Genomic DNA, 17,451 nt, shown 5'->3' with positions numbered 1-17,451 from the left:
GATGTCCTCCACCCAACTTTCAAAAAGCTGTAAGGGTCTTCAGTAGAGATGGGTAGTCGAGCTGGGCTATCAGACGGTCACCTCTGTAGCTGTAGTGTCATTATTCGTATGGTCCCAATGTGTATATTAAAAAAAAGTGCACCTTTGTTATAATGTACAAGATGGGGACCATAATGTGGACAAAAAAAACAAAATAGGGAACATGATAGGGGACATTTCTACAATACATACATTATTCTTATCTATATAATAGGATGACAACAGCTCTCCAGACCTGCATCCCACCACAAAGACCACTCCAGCCCTGAAGAATGAAATCATCCTTAGTGACGAAGTGAGGGACTTCGTGCCAACCTGTGGTCTCAAGGCATTGTCTCTTATAAGAGTCCTGCTCAAGATGATGGGGTGCAACTGTGGGACCCTATACCAGAGATGATGTCCTCCACCCAACTTTCAAAAGCTGTAAGGGTCTTCAGTAGAGATGAGTAGTTGAGCTGGGCTATCAGACGGTCACCTCTGTAGCTGTAGTGTCATTATTCGTATGGTCCCAATGTGTAAATTAAAAAAAAGTGCACATTTGTTATAATGTACAAGATGGGGACCATAATGTGGACAAAATAACAAAGGAGGGAACATGATAGGGGACATTTCTACAATACATACATTATTCTTATCTATATAATAGGATGACAACAGCTCTCCAGACCTGCATCCCACCACAAAGACCACTCCAGCCCTGAAGAATGAAATCATCCTTAGTGACGAAGTGAGGGACTTCGTGCCAACCTGTGGTCTCAAGGCATTGACTCTTATAAGAGTCCTGCTCAAGGTGATGGGGTGCAACTGTGGGACCCTATACCAGAGATGATGTCCTCCACCCAACTTTCAAAAAGCTGTAAGGGTCTTCAGTAGAGATGGGTAGTCGAGCTGGGCTATCAGACGGTCACCTCTGTAGCTGTAGTGTCATTATTCGTATGGTCCCAATGTGTATATTAAAAAAAAGTGCACCTTTGTTATAATGTACAAGATGGGGACCATAATGTGGACAAAAAAAACAAAATAGGGAACATGATAGGGGACATTTCTACAATACATACATTATTCTCATCTATATAATAGGATGACAACAGCTCTCCAGACCTGCATCCCACCACAAAGACCATCCCAGCCCTGAAGAATGAAATCATCCTAAGTGACGAAGTGAGGGACTTCGTGCCAACCTGTGGTCTCAAGGCATTGTCTCTTATAAGAGTCCTGCTCAAGGTGATGGGGTGCAACTGTGGGACCCTATACCAGAGATGATGTCCTCCACCCAACTTTCAAAAGCTGTAAGGGTCTTCAGTAGAGATGAGTAGATGAGCTGGGCTATCAGACGGTCACCTCTGTAGCTGTAGTGTCATTATTCGTATGGTCCCAATGTGTAAATTAAAAAAAAGTTCACATTTGTTATAATGTACAAGATGGGGACCATAATGTGGACAAAATAACAAAATAGGGAACATGATAGGGGACATTTCTACAATACATACATTATTCTTATCTATATAATAGGATGACAACAGCTCTCCAGACCTGCATCCCACCACAAAGACCACTCCAGCCCTGAAGAATGAAATCATCCTTAGTGACGAAGTGAGGGACTTCGTGCCAACCTGTGGTCTCAAGGCATTGTCTCTTATAAGAGTCCTGCTCAAGGTGATGGGGTGCAACTGTGGGACCCTATACCAGAGATGATGTCCTCCACCCAACTTTCAAAAGCTGTAAGGGTCTTCAGTAGAGATGAGTAGTTGAGCTGGGCTATCAGACGGTCACCTCTGTAGCTGTAGTGTCATTATTCGTATGGTCCCAATGCGTAAATTAAAAAAAAGTGCACATTTGTTATAATGTACAAGATGGGGACCATAATGTGGACAAAATAACAAAATAGGGAACATGATAGGGGACATTTCTACAATACATACATTATTCTTATCTATATAATAGGATGACAACAGCTCTCCAGACCTGCATCCCACCACAAAGACCACTCCAGCCCTGAAGAATGAAATCATCCTTAGTGACGAAGTGAGGGACTTCGTGCCAACCTGTGGTCTCAAGGCATTGTCTCTTATCAGAGTCCTGCTCAAGGTGATGGGGTGCAACTGTGGGACCCTATACCAGAGATGATGTCCTCCACCCAACTTTCAAAAAGCTGTAAGGGTCTTAAGTAGAGATGGGTAGTCGAGCTGGGCTATCAGACGGTCACCTCTGTAGCTGTAGTGTCATTATTCGTATGGTCCCAATGTGTATATTAAAAAAAAGTGCACCTTTGTTATAATGTACAAGATGGGGACCATAATGTGGACAAAATAACAAAATAGGGAACATGATAGGGGACATTTCTACAATACATACATTATTCTTATCTATATAATAGGATGACAACAGCTCTCCAGACCTGCATCCCACCACAAAGACCATCCCAGCCCTGAAGAATGAAATTATCCTTAGTAACGAAGTGAGGGACTTCGTGCCAACCTGTGGTCTCAAGGCATTGACTCTTATAAGAGTCCTGCTCAAGGTGATGGGGTGCAACTGTGGGACCCTATACCAGAGATGATGTCCTCCACCCAACTTTCAAAAAGCTGTAAGGGTCTTCAGTAGAGATGGGTAGTCGAGCTGGGCTATCAGACGGTCACCTCTGTAGCTGTAGTGTCATTATTCGTATGGTCCCAATGTGTATATTAAAAAAAAGTGCACCTTTGTTATAATGTACAAGATGGGGACCATAATGTGGAAAAAAAAACAAAATAGGGAACATGATAGGGGACATTTCTACAATACATACATTATTCTTATCTATATAATAGGATGACAACAGCTCTCCAGACCTGCATCCCACCACAAAGACCACTCCAGCCCTGAAGAATGAAATCATCCTTAGTGACGAAGTGAGGGACTTCGTGCCAACCTGTGGTCTCAAGGCATTGTCTCTTATAAGAGTCCTGCTCAAGGTGATGGGGTGCAACTGTGGGACCCTATACCAGAGATGATGTCCTCCACCCAACTTTCAAAAGCTGTAAGGGTCTTCAGTAGAGATGGGTAGTCGAGCTGGGCTATCAGACGGTCACCTCTGTAGCTGTAGTGTCATTATTCGTATGGTCCCAATGTGTATATTAAAAAAAAGTGCACCTTTGTTATAATGTACAAGATGGGGACCATAATGTGGACAAAAAAAACAAAATAGGGAACATGATAGGGGACATTTCTACAATACATACATTATTCTTATCTATATAATAGGATGACAACAGCTCTCCAGACCTGCATCCCACCACAAAGACCACTCCAGCCCTGAAGAATGAAATCATCCTTAGTGACGAAGTGAGAGACTTCGTGCCAACCTGTGGTCTCAAGGCATTGTCTCTTATAAGAGTCCTGCTCAAGGTGATGGGGTGCAACTGTGGGACCCTATACCAGAGATGATGTCCTACACCCAACTTTCAAAAGCTGTAAGGGTCTTCAGTAGAGATGGGTAGTCGAGCTGGGCTATCAGACGGTCACCTCTGTAGCTGTAGTGTCATTATTCGTATTGTCTTAATGTGTATATTAAAAAAAAGTGCACCTTTGTTATAATGTACAAGATGGGGACCATAATGTGGACAAAATAACAGAATAGGGAACATGATAGGGGACATTTTTACAATACATACATTATTCTTATCTATATAATAGGATGACAACAGCTCTCCAGACCTGCATCCCACCACAAAGACCATCCCAGCCCTGAAGAATGAAATTATCCTTAGTAACGAAGTGAGGGACTTCGTGCCAACCTGTGGTCTCAAGGCATTGACTCTTATAAGAGTCCTGCTCAAGGTGATGGGGTGCAACTGTGGGACCTATACCAGAGATGATGTCCTCCACCCAACTTTCAATAAGCTGTAAGGGTCTTCAGTAGAGTTGGGTAGTCGAGCTGGGCTATCAGACGGTCACCTCTGTAGCTGTAGTGTCATTATTCGTATGGTCCCAATGTGTATATTAAAAAAAAGTGCACCTTTGTTATAATGTACAAGATGGGGACCATAATGTGGACAAAAAAAACAAAATAGGGAACATGATAGGGGACATTTCTACAATACATACATTATTCTTATCTATATAATAGGATGACAACAGCTCTCCAGACCTGCATCCCACCACAAAGACCACTCCAGCCCTGAAGAATGAAATCATCCTTAGTGACGAAGTGAGAGACTTCGTGCCAACCTGTGGTCTCAAGGCATTGTCTCTTATAAGAGTCCTGCTCAAGGTGATGGGGTGCAACTGTGGGACCCTATACCAGAGATGATGTCCTACACCCAACTTTCAAAAGCTGTAAGGGTCTTCAGTAGAGATGGGTAGTCGAGCTGGGCTATCAGACGGTCACCTCTGTAGCTGTAGTGTCATTATTCGTATTGTCTTAATGTGTATATTAAAAAAAAGTGCACCTTTGTTATAATGTACAAGATGGGGACCATAATGTGGACAAAATAACAGAATAGGGAACATGATAGGGGACATTTTTACAATACATACATTATTCTTATCTATATAATAGGATGACAACAGCTCTCCAGACCTGCATCCCACCACAAAGACCATCCCAGCCCTGAAGAATGAAATTATCCTTAGTAACGAAGTGAGGGACTTCGTGCCAACCTGTGGTCTCAAGGCATTGACTCTTATAAGAGTCCTGCTCAAGGTGATGGGGTGCAACTGTGGGACCCTATACCAGAGATGATGTCCTCCACCCAACTTTCAATAAGCTGTAAGGGTCTTCAGTAGAGTTGGGTAGTCGAGCTGGGCTATCAGACGGTCACCTCTGTAGCTGTAGTGTCATTATTCGTATGGTCCCAATGTGTATATTAAAAAAAAGTGCACCTTTGTTATAATGTACAAGATGGGGACCATAATGTGGACAAAAAAAACAAAATAGGGAACATGATAGGGGACATTTCTACAATACATACATTATTCTTATCTATATAATAGGATGACAACAGCTCTCCAGACCTGCATCCCACCACAAAGACCACTCCAGCCCTGAAGAATGAAATCATCCTTAGTGACGAAGTGAGGGACTTCGTGCCAACCTGTGGTCTCAAGGCATTGTCTCTTATAAGAGTCCTGCTCAAGGTGATGGGGTGCAACTGTGGGACCCTATACCAGAGATGATGTCCTCCACCCAACTTTCAAAAAGCTGTTAGGGTCTTCAGTAGAGATGGGTAGTCGAGCTGGGCTATCAGACGGTCACCTCTGTAGCTGTAGTGTCATTATTCGTATGGTCCCAATGTGTATATTAAAAAAAAGTGCACCTTTGTTATAATGTACAAGATGGGGACCATAATGTGGACAAAAAAAACAAAATAGGGAACATGATAGGGGACATTTCTACAATACATACATTATTCTTATCTATATAATAGGATGACAACAGCTCTCCAGACCTGCATCCCACCACAAAGACCACTCCAGCCCTGAAGAATGAAATCATCCTTAGTGACGAAGTGAGAGACTTCGTGCCAACCTGTGGTCTCAAGGCATTGTCTCTTATAAGAGTCCTGCTCAAGGTGATGGGGTGCAACTGTGGGACCCTATACCAGAGATGATGTCCTACACCCAACTTTCAAAAGCTGTAAGGGTCTTCAGTAGAGATGGGTAGTCGAGCTGGGCTATCAGACGGTCACCTCTGTAGCTGTAGTGTCATTATTCGTATTGTCTTAATGTGTATATTAAAAAAAAGTGCACCTTTGTTATAATGTACAAGATGGGGACCATAATGTGGACAAAATAACAGAATAGGGAACATGATAGGGGACATTTCTACAATACATACATTATTCTTATCTATATAATAGGATGACAACAGCTCTCCAGACCTGCATCCCACCACAAAGACCATCCCAGCCCTGAAGAATGAAATTATCCTTAGTAACGAAGTGAGGGACTTCGTGCCAACCTGTGGTCTCAAGGCATTGACTCTTATAAGAGTCCTGCTCAAGGTGATGGGGTGCAACTGTGGGACCCTATACCAGAGATGATGTCCTCCACCCAACTTTCAAAAAGCTGTAAGGGTCTTCAGTAGAGATGGGTAGTCGAGCTGGGCTATCAGACGGTCACCTCTGTAGCTGTAGTGTCATTATTCGTATGGTCCCAATGTGTATATTAAAAAAAAGTGCACCTTTGTTATAATGTTCAAGATGGGGACCATAATGTGGACAAAAAAAACAAAATAGGGAACATGATAGGGGACATTTCTACAATACATACATTATTCTTATTTATATAATAGGATGACAACAGCTCTCCAGACCTGCATCCCACCACAAAGACCATCCCAGCCCTGAAGAATGAAATTATCCTTAGTTACGAAGTGAGGGACTTCGTGCCAACCTGTGGTCTCAAGGCATTGTCTCTTATAAGAGTCCTGCTCAAGGTGATGGGGTGCAACTGTGGGACCCTATACCAGAGATGATGTCCTCCACCCAACTTTCAAAAGCTGTAAGGGTCTTCAGTAGAGATGGGTAGTCGAGCTGGGCTATCAGACGGTCACCTCTGTAGCTGTAGTGTCATTATTCGTATGGTCCCAATGTGTATTTTAAAAAAAAGTGCACCTTTGTTATAATGTACAAGATGGGGACCATAATGTGGACAAAAAAAACAAAATAGGGAACATGATAGGGGACATTTCTACAATACATACATTATTCTTATCTATATAATAGGATGACAACAGCTCTCCAGACCTGCATCCCACCACAAAGACCACTCCAGCCCTGAAGAATGAAATCATCCTTAGTGACGAAGTGAGAGACTTCGTGCCAACCTGTGGTCTCAAGGCATTGTCTCTTATAAGAGTCCTGCTCAAGGTGATGGGGTGCAACTGTGTGACCCTATACCAGAGATGATGTCCTACACCCAACTTTCAAAAGCTGTAAGGGTCTTCAGTAGAGATGGGTAGTCGAGCTGGGCTATCAGACGGTCACCTCTGTAGCTGTAGTGTCATTATTCGTATTGTCTTAATGTGTATATTAAAAAAAAGTTCACCTTTGTTATAATGTACAAGATGGGGACCATAATGTGGACAAAATAACAGAATAGGGAACATGATAGGAGACATTTCTACAATACATACATTATTCTCATCTATATAATAGGATGACAACAGCTCTCCAGACCTGCATCCCACCACAAAGACCATCCCAGCCCTGAAGAATGAAATTATCCTTAGTAACGAAGTGAGGGACTTCGTGCTAACCTGTGGTCTCAAGGCATTGACTCTTATAAGAGTCCTGCTCAAGGTGATGGGGTGCAACTGTGGGACCCTATACCAGAGATGATGTCCTCCACCCAACTTTCAAAAAGCTGTAAGGGTCTTCAGTAGAGATGGGTAGTCGAGCTGGGCTATCAGACAGTCACCTCTGTAGCTGTAGTGTCATTATTCGTATGGTCCCAATGTGTATATTAAAAAAAAGTGCACCTTTGTTATAATGTACAAGATGGGGACCATAATGTGGACAAAAAAAACAAAATAGGGAACATGATAGGGGACATTTCTACAATACATACATTATTCTTATCTATATAATAGGATGACAACAGCTCTCCAGACCTGCATCCCACCACAAAGACCACTCCAGCCCTGAAGAATGAAATCATCCTTAGTGACGAAGTGAGAGACTTCGTGCCAACCTGTGGTCTCAAGGCATTGTCTCTTATAAGAGTCCTGCTCAAGGTGATGGGGTGCAACTGTGGGACCCTATACCAGAGATGATGTTCTACACCCAACTTTCAAAAGCTGTAAGGGTCTTCAGTAGAGATGGGTAGTCGAGCTGGGCTATCAGACGGTCACCTCTGTAGCTGTAGTGTCATTATTCGTATTGTCTTAATGTGTATATTAAAAAAAAGTGCACCTTTGTTATAATGTACAAGATGGGGACCATAACGTGGACAAAATAACAGAATAGGGAACATGATAGGGGACATTTCTACAATACATACATTATTCTTATCTATATAATAGGATGACAACAGCTCTCCAGACCTGCATCCCACCACAAAGACCATCCCAGCCCTGAAGAATGAAATTATCCTTAGTAACGAAGTGAGGGACTTCGTGCCAACCTGTGGTCTCAAGGCATTGACTCTTATAAGAGTCCTGCTCAAGGTGATGGGGTGCAACTGTGGGACCCTATACCAGAGATGATGTCCTCCACCCAACTTTCAAAAAGCTGTAAGGGTCTTCAGTAGAGATGGGTAGTCGAGCTGGGCTATCAGACGGTCACCTCTGTAGCTGTAGTGTCATTATTCGTATGGTCCCAATGTGTATATTAAAAAAAAGTGCACCTTTGTTATAATGTACAAGATGGGGACCATAATGTGGACCAAAAAAACAAAATAGGGAACATGATAGGGGACATTTCTACAATACATACATTATTCTTATTTATATAATAGGATGACAACAGCTCTCCAGACCTGCATCCCACCACAAAGACCATCCCAGCCCTGAAGAATGAAATTATCCTTAGTAACGAAGTGAGGGACTTCGTGCCAACCTGTGGTCTCAAGGCATTGACTCTTATAAGAGTCCTGCTCAAGGTGATGGGGTGCAACTGTGGGACCCTATACCAGAGATGATGTCCTCCACCCAACTTTCAAAAAGCTGTAAGGGTCTTCAGTAGAGATGGGTAGTCGAGCTGGGCTATCAGACGGTCACCTCTGTAGCTGTAGTGTCATTATTCGTATGGTCCCAATGTGTATATTAAAAAAAAGTGCACCTTTGTTATAATGTACAAGATGGGGACCATAATGTGGAAAAAAAAACAAAATAGGGAACATGATAGGGGACATTTCTACAATACATACATTATTCTTATCTATATAATAGGATGACAACAGCTCTCCAGACCTGCATCCCACCACAAAGACCACTCCAGCCCTGAAGAATGAAATAATCCTTAGTGACGAAGTGAGGGACTTCGTGCCAACCTGTGGTCTCAAGGCATTGTCTCTTATAAGAGTCCTGCTCAAGGTGATGGGGTGCAACTGTGGGACCCTATACCAGAGATGATGTCCTCCACCCAACTTTCAAAAAGCTGTAAGGGTCTTCAGTAGAGATAGGTAGTCGAGCTGGGCTATCAGACGGTCACCTCTGTAGCTGTAGTGTCATTATTCGTATGGTCCCAATGTGTATATTAAAAAAAAGTGCACCTTTGTTATAATGTACAAGATGGGGACCATAATGTGGACAAAAAAAACAAAATAGGGAACATGATAGGGGACATTTCTACAATACATACATTATTCTTATCTATATAATAGGATGACAAAAGCTCTCCAGACCTGCATCCCACCACAAAGACCACTCCAGCCCTGAAGAATGAAATCATCCTTAGTGACGAAGTGAGGGACTTCGTGCCAACCTGTGGTCTCAGGGCATTGTCTCTTATAAGAGTACTGCTAAAGGTGATGGGGTGCAACTGTGGGACCCTATACCAGAGATGATGTCCTACACCCAACTTTCAAAAGCTGTAAGGGTCTTCAGTAGAGATGGGTAGTCGAGCTGGGCTATCAGACGGTCACCTCTGTAGCTGTAGTGTCATTATTCGTATGGTCCCAATGTGTATATTAAAAAAAAGTGCACCTTTGTTATAATGTACAAGATGGGGACCATAATGTGGACAAAATAACAAAATAGGGAAAATGATAGGGGACATTTCTACAATACATACATTATTCTTATTTATATAATAGGATGACAACAGCTCTCCAGACCTGCATCCCACCACAAAGACCATCCCAGCCCTGAAGAATGAAATTATCCTTAGTAACGAAGTGAGGGACTTCGTGCCAACCTGTGGTCTCAAGGCATTGACTCTTATAAGAGTCCTGCTCAAGGTGATGGGGTGCAACTGTGGGACCCTATACCAGAGATGATGTCCTCCACCCAACTTTCAAAAAGCTGTAAGGGTCTTCAGTAGAGATGGGTAGTCGAGCTGGGCTATCAGACGGTCACCTCTGTAGCTGTAGTGTCATTATTCGTATGGTCCCAATGTGTATATTAAAAAAAAGTGCACCTTTGTTATAATGTACAAGATGGGGACCATAATGTGGAAAAAAAAACAAAATAGGGAACATGATAGGGGACATTTCTACAATACATACATTATTCTTATCTATATAATAGGATGACAACAGCTCTCCAGACCTGCATCCCACCACAAAGACCACTCCAGCCCTGAAGAATGAAATAATCCTTAGTGACGAAGTGAGGGACTTCGTGCCAACCTGTGGTCTCAAGGCATTGTCTCTTATAAGAGTCCTGCTCAAGGTGATGGGGTGCAACTGTGGGACCCTATACCAGAGATGATGTCCTCCACCCAACTTTCAAAAAGCTGTAAGGGTCTTCAGTAGAGATAGGTAGTCGAGCTGGGCTATCAGACGGTCACCTCTGTAGCTGTAGTGTCATTATTCGTATGGTCCCAATGTGTATATTAAAAAAAAGTGCACCTTTGTTATAATGTACAAGATGGGGACCATAATGTGGACAAAAAAAACAAAATAGGGAACATGATAGGGGACATTTCTACAATACATACAATATTCTTATCTATATAATAGGATGACAAAAGCTCTCCAGACCTGCATCCCACCACAAAGACCACTCCAGCCCTGAAGAATGAAATCATCCTTAGTGACGAAGTGAGGGACTTCGTGCCAACCTGTGGTCTCAGGGCATTGTCTCTTATAAGAGTACTGCTAAAGGTGATGGGGTGCAACTGTGGGACCCTATACCAGAGATGATGTCCTACACCCAACTTTCAAAAGCTGTAAGGGTCTTCAGTAGAGATGGGTAGTCGAGCTGGGCTATCAGACGGTCACCTCTGTAGCTGTAGTGTCATTATTCGTATGGTCCCAATGTGTATATTAAAAAAAAGTGCACCTTTGTTATAATGTACAAGATGGGGACCATAATGTGTACAAAATAACAAAATAGGGAAAATGATAGGGGACATTTCTACAATACATACATTATTCTTATCTATATAATAGGATGACAACAGCTCTCCAGACCTGCATCCCACCACAAAGACCATCCCAGCCCTGAAGAATGAAAATATCCTTAGTAACGAAGTGAGGGACTTCGTGCCAACCTGTGGTCTCAAGGCATTGACTCTTATAAGAGTCCTGCTCAAGGTGATGGGGTGCAACTGTGGGACCCTATACCAGAGATGATGTCCTCCACCCAACTTTCAAAAAGCTGTAAGGGTCTTCAGTAGAGATGGGTAGTCGAGCTGGGCTATCAGACGGTCACCTCTGTAGCTGTAGTGTCATTATTCGTATGGTCCCAATGTGTATATTAAAAAAAAGTGCACCTTTGTTATAATGTACAAGATGGGGACCATAATGTGGACAAAAAAAACAAAATAGGGAACATGATAGGGGACATTTCTACAATACATACATTATTCTTATCTATATAATAGGATGACAACAGCTCTCCAGACCTGCATCCCACCACAAAGACCACTCCAGCCCTGAAGAATGAAATCATCCTTAGTGACGAAGTGAGGGACTTCGTGCCAACCTGTGGTCTCAAGGCATTGTCTCTTATAAGAGTCCTGCTCAAGGTGATGGGGTGCAACTGTGGGACCCTATACCAGAGATGATGTCCTCCACCCAACTTTCAAAAAGCTGTAAGGGTCTTCAGTAGAGATGGGTAGTCGAGCTGGGCTATCAGACGGTCACCTCTGTAGCTGTAGTGTCATTATTCGTATGGTCCCAATGTGTATATTAAAAAAAAGTGCACCTTTGTTATAATGTACAAGATGGGGACCATAATGTGGAAAAAAAAACAAAATAGGGAACATGATAGGGGACATTTCTACAATACATACATTATTCTTATCTATATAATAGGATGACAACAGCTCTCCAGACCTGCATCCCACCACAAAGACCACTCCAGCCCTGAAGAATGAAATAATCCTTAGTGACGAAGTGAGGGACTTCGTGCCAACCTGTGGTCTCAAGGCATTGTCTCTTATAAGAGTCCTGCTCAAGGTGATGGGGTGCAACTGTGGGACCCTATACCAGAGATGATGTCCTCCACCCAACTTTCAAAAAGCTGTAAGGGTCTTCAGTAGAGATAGGTAGTCGAGCTGGGCTATCAGACGGTCACCTCTGTAGCTGTAGTGTCATTATTCGTATGGTCCCAATGTGTATATTAAAAAAAAGTGCACCTTTGTTATAATGTACAAGATGGGGACCATAATGTGGACAAAAAAAACAAAATAGGGAACATGATAGGGGACATTTCTACAATACATACATTATTCTTATCTATATAATAGGATGACAAAAGCTCTCCAGACCTGCATCCCACCACAAAGACCACTCCAGCCCTGAAGAATGAAATCATCCTTAGTGACGAAGTGAGGGACTTCGTGCCAACCTGTGGTCTCAGGGCATTGTCTCTTATAAGAGTACTGCTAAAGGTGATGGGGTGCAACTGTGGGACCCTATACCAGAGATGATGTCCTACACCCAACTTTCAAAAGCTGTAAGGGTCTTCAGTAGAGATGGGTAGTCGAGCTGGGCCATCAGACGGTCACCTCTGTAGCTGTAGTGTCATTATTCGTATGGTCCCAATGTGTATATTAAAAAAAAGTGCACCTTTGTTATAATGTACAAGATGGGGACGATAATGTGGAAAAAAAAACAAAATAGGGAACATGATAGGGGACATTTCTACAATACATACATTATTCTTATCTATATAATAGGATGACAACAGCTCTCCAGACCTGCATCCCACCACAAAGACCACTCCAGCCCTGAAGAATGAAATCATCCTTAGTGATGAAGTGAGGGACTTCGTGCCAACCTGTGGTCTCAAGGCATTGTCTCTTATAAGAGTCCTGCTCAAGGTGATGGGGTGCAACTGTGGGACCCTATACCAGAGATGATGTCCTCCACCCAACTTTCAAAAAGCTGTAAGGGTCTTCAGTAGAGATGGGTAGTCGAGCTGGGCTATCAGACGGTCACCTCTGTAGCTGTAGTGTCATTATTTGTATGGTCTTAATGTGTATATTAAAAAAAAGTGCACCTTTGTTATAATGTACAAGATGGGGACCATAATGTGGACAAAAAAAACAAAATAGGGAACATGATAGGGGACATTTCTACAATACATACATTATTCTTATTTATATAATAGGATGACAACAGCTCTCCAGACCTGCATCCCACCACAAAGACCACTCCAGCCCTGAAGAATGAAATCATCCTTAGTGACGAAGTGAGGGACTTCGTGCCAACCTGTGGTCTCAAAGCATTGTCTCTTATAAGAGTCCTGCTTAAGGTGATGGGGTGCAACTGTGGGACCCTATACCAGAGATGATGTCCTCCACCTAACTTTCAAAAAGCTGTAAGGGTCTTCAGTAGAGATGGGTAGTCGAGCTGGGCTATCAGACGGTCACCTCTGTAGCTGTAGTGTCATTATTCGTATGGTCCCAATGTGTATATTAAAAAAAAGTGCACCTTTGTTATAATGTACAAGATGGGGACCATAATGTGGACAAAAAAAACAAAATAGGGAACATGATAGGGGACATTTCTACAATACATACATTATTCTTATCTATATAATAGGATGACAACAGCTCTCCAGACCTGCATCCCACCACAAAGACCATCCCAGCCCTGAAGAATGAAATTATCCTTAGTGACGAAGTGAGAGATTTCGTGCCAACCTGTGGTCTCAAGGCATTGTCTCTTATAAGAGTCCTGCTCAAGGTGATGGGGTGCAACTGTGGGACCCTATACCAGAGATGATGTCCTACACCCAACTTTCAAAAGCTGTAAGGGTCTTCAGTAGAGATGGGTAGTCGTGCTGGGCTTTCAGACGGTCACCTCTGTAGCTGTAGTGTCATTATTCGTATTGTCTTAATGTGTATATTAAAAAAAAGTGCACCTTTGTTATAATGTACAAGATGGGGACCATAATGTGGACAAAATAACAAAATAGGGAACATGATAGGGGACATTTCTACAATACATACATTATTCTTATCTATATAATAGGATGACAACAGCTCTCCAGACCTGCATCCCACCAAAAAGACCATCCCAGCCCTGAAGAATGAAATTATCCTTAGTAACGAAGTGAGGGACTTCGTGCCAACCTGTGGTCTCAAGGCATTGACTCTTATAAGAGTCCTGCTCAAGGTGATGGGGTGCAACTGTGGGACCCTATACCAGAGATGATGTCCTCCACCCAACTTTCAAAAAGCTGTAAGGGTCTTCAGTAGAGATGGGTAGTCGAGCTGGGCTATCAGACGGTCACCTCTGTAGCTGTAGTGTCATTATTCGTATGGTCCCAATGTGTATATTAAAAAAAAGTGCACCTTTGTTATAATGTACAAGATGGGGACCATAATGTGGACAAAAAAAACAAAATAGGGAACATGATAGGGGACATTTCTACAATACATACATTATTCTTATCTATATAATAGGATGACAAAAGCTCTCCAGACCTGCATCCCACCACAAAGACCACTCCAGCCCTGAAGAATGAAATCATCCTTAGTGACGAAGTGAGGGACTTCGTGCCAACCTGTGGTCTCAGGGCATTGTCTCTTATAAGAGTCCTGCTAAAGGTGATGGGGTGCAACTGTGGGACCCTATACCAGAGATGATGTCCTCCACCCAACTTTCAAAAAGCTGTAAGGGTCTTCAGTAGAGATGGGTAGTCGAGCTGGGCTATCAGACGGTCACCTCTGTAGCTGTAGTGTCATTATTCGTATGGTCCCAATGTGTATATTAAAAAAAAGTGCACCTTTGTTATAATGTACAAGATGGGGACCATAATGTGGACAAAATAACAAAATAGGGAACATGATAGGGGACATTTCTACAATACATACATTATTCTTATCTATATAATAGGATGACAACAGCTCTCCAGACCTGCATCGCACCACAAAGACCATCCCAGCCCTGAAGAATGAAAATATCCTTAGTAACGAAGTGAGGGACTTCGTGCCAACCTGTGGTCTCAAGGCATTGACTCTTATAAGAGTCCTGCTCAAGGTGATGGGGTGCAACTGTGGGACCCTATACCAGAGATGATGTCCTCCACCCAACTTTCAAAAAGCTGTAAGGGTCTTCAGTAGAGATGGGTAGTCGAGCTGGGCTTTCAGACGGTCACCTCTGTAGCTGTAGTGTCATTATTCGTATGGTCCCAATGTGTATATTAAAAAAAAGTGCACCTTTGTTATAATGTACAAGATGGGGACCATAATGTGGACAAAAAAAACAAAATAGGGAACATGATAGGGGACATTTCTACAATACATACATTATTCTTATCTATATAATAGGATGACAACAGCTCTCCAGACCTTCATCCCACCACAAAGACCATCCCAGCCCTGAAGAATGAAATTATCCTTAGTAACGAAGTGAGGGACTTCGTGCCAACCTGTGGTCTCAAGGCATTGACTTTTATAAGAGTTCTGCTCAAGGTGATGGGGTGCAACTGTGGGACCCTATACCAGAGATGATGTCTTCCACCCAACTTTCAAAAAGCTGTAAGGGTCTTCAGTAGAGATGGGTAGTCGAGCTGGGCTATCAGACGGTCACCTCTGTAGCTGAAGTGTCATTATTCGTATGGTCCCAATGTGTATATTAAAAAAAAGTGCACCTTTGTTATAATGTACAAGATGGGGACCATAATGTGGACAAAATAACAAAATAGGGAACATGATAGGGGACATTTCTACAATACATACATTATTCTTATCTATATAATAGGATGACAACAGCTCTCCAGACCTGCATCCCACCACAAAGACCACTCCATCCCTGAAGAATGAAATCATCCTAAGTAACGAAGTGAGGGACTTCGTGCCAACCTGTGGTCTCAAGGCATTGACTCTTATAAGAGTCCTGCTCAAGGTGATGGGGTGCAACTGTGGGACCCTATACCAGAGATGATGTCCTCCACCCAACTTTCAAAAGCTGTAAGGGTCTTCAGTAGAGATGGGTAGTCGAGCTGGGCTATCAGACGGTCACCTCTGTAGCTGTAGTGTCATTATTCGTATGGTTCCAATGTGTAAGTTATTTTGTTCTGTATAGTCAGCGTGTGATGACACATAAGGCACCAAATATAATAAACCGATAGTCCTATAATCTAACACTAATCTATATCCTGGCCCTTTCTACATTCTTCAGTCTTCCTTTCTGGATCCAGATATACTTTCTAGAAAGAAAAAAAAAAAAAAGGGTCAGGCAAAGGCCTAGAAATCTGAAGACTAATGTAAAAATTGAAGATGGACTTCAGTTGGTTGTGTTTATATCTTATCTGACGTCCTTAAATGAGATTGTGACTAGATGCCCCATATGTGCACATATGTGAGAACAAATAATCTATTACAATCCACCATCTACCAATTTTTCAGATTATAATCACATATTACAATGCATACGTTACAACATTCCAAATGTAATGGTCCCAGTGATCCAAAATGGCGGAATTTGCTCCACATTTTTCAGTATCACTCACTACAAAATCTGTCAATCCGTATTATTTCAATTTTGCACCTTAATGATAAATGTGGGGCAGATTATGCCAGTGCAAGCATGGTAATACACTGCCCAATGTTAAATGAGATCAATGTTTCACATTTTTCAAGTCAAGTAAAAAAATTTTTTGGAGAAAACTGGTATTTTTTAATCATGTTAAGAATGGTTGCAACCAACAGAAACTTAATTGATGTATTTTTAACACAGGTATTACCTGTCTACATTATGTGTTACCTTTATGTAGAAGTGCAGTATTAACCTCTTCACGACACATGACATATTGGATATGTCATGGATCGTGTCAGGTTAATCACCGCCAGCTGCTGTGGGCAGCCGGTGGAGCTCTCCGCACATGTCAGCTGATTTGAACAGCTGACACGTGTGTCTTGGAGGCTGGAGTGGATCCGCAATCCACCTTTGCCTGTTAACCCCTTAGATCGTACTTTCAAAATGTGAGCGCAATGTAAATGCCTGGCACGGTAAGCTTGTACTCACCCGCTGCCATCGGAAGTCACGTGGCATGATCACGTTCTGTCATTGGTTTCCATGGTAGCAATGGGTCATGTAATGACTCCTGTAGGTATCATGAGTCACTTCCTCTTACTGCCAGCAGAGCACCATGTGTGAGAGGAGAGCAGCAGATTAAAACTGTGCATCTGCGATCTACAAAAATGAACCAGCAATCAGACTGCTGATCCTTATAGCCCTCTATGGGAACTAGTAAAATAAAAAAAAGTTAAAAAAAGTTTTAAAAATTAAAAAAACAAAAAAACCCATAATAGTTCAAATCATTCCCCATTCGCCCCATTAAAGATTAAAAGGTTAAAAAAATAAATA

The sequence above is a fragment of the Anomaloglossus baeobatrachus genome, chromosome 7 (genome assembly GCF_048569485.1).
Source record: "Anomaloglossus baeobatrachus isolate aAnoBae1 chromosome 7, aAnoBae1.hap1, whole genome shotgun sequence".
NCBI classification, from domain to species: Eukaryota; Metazoa; Chordata; class Amphibia; order Anura; family Aromobatidae; genus Anomaloglossus; species Anomaloglossus baeobatrachus.
Note: the sequence above shows the minus strand (reverse complement) of the source record.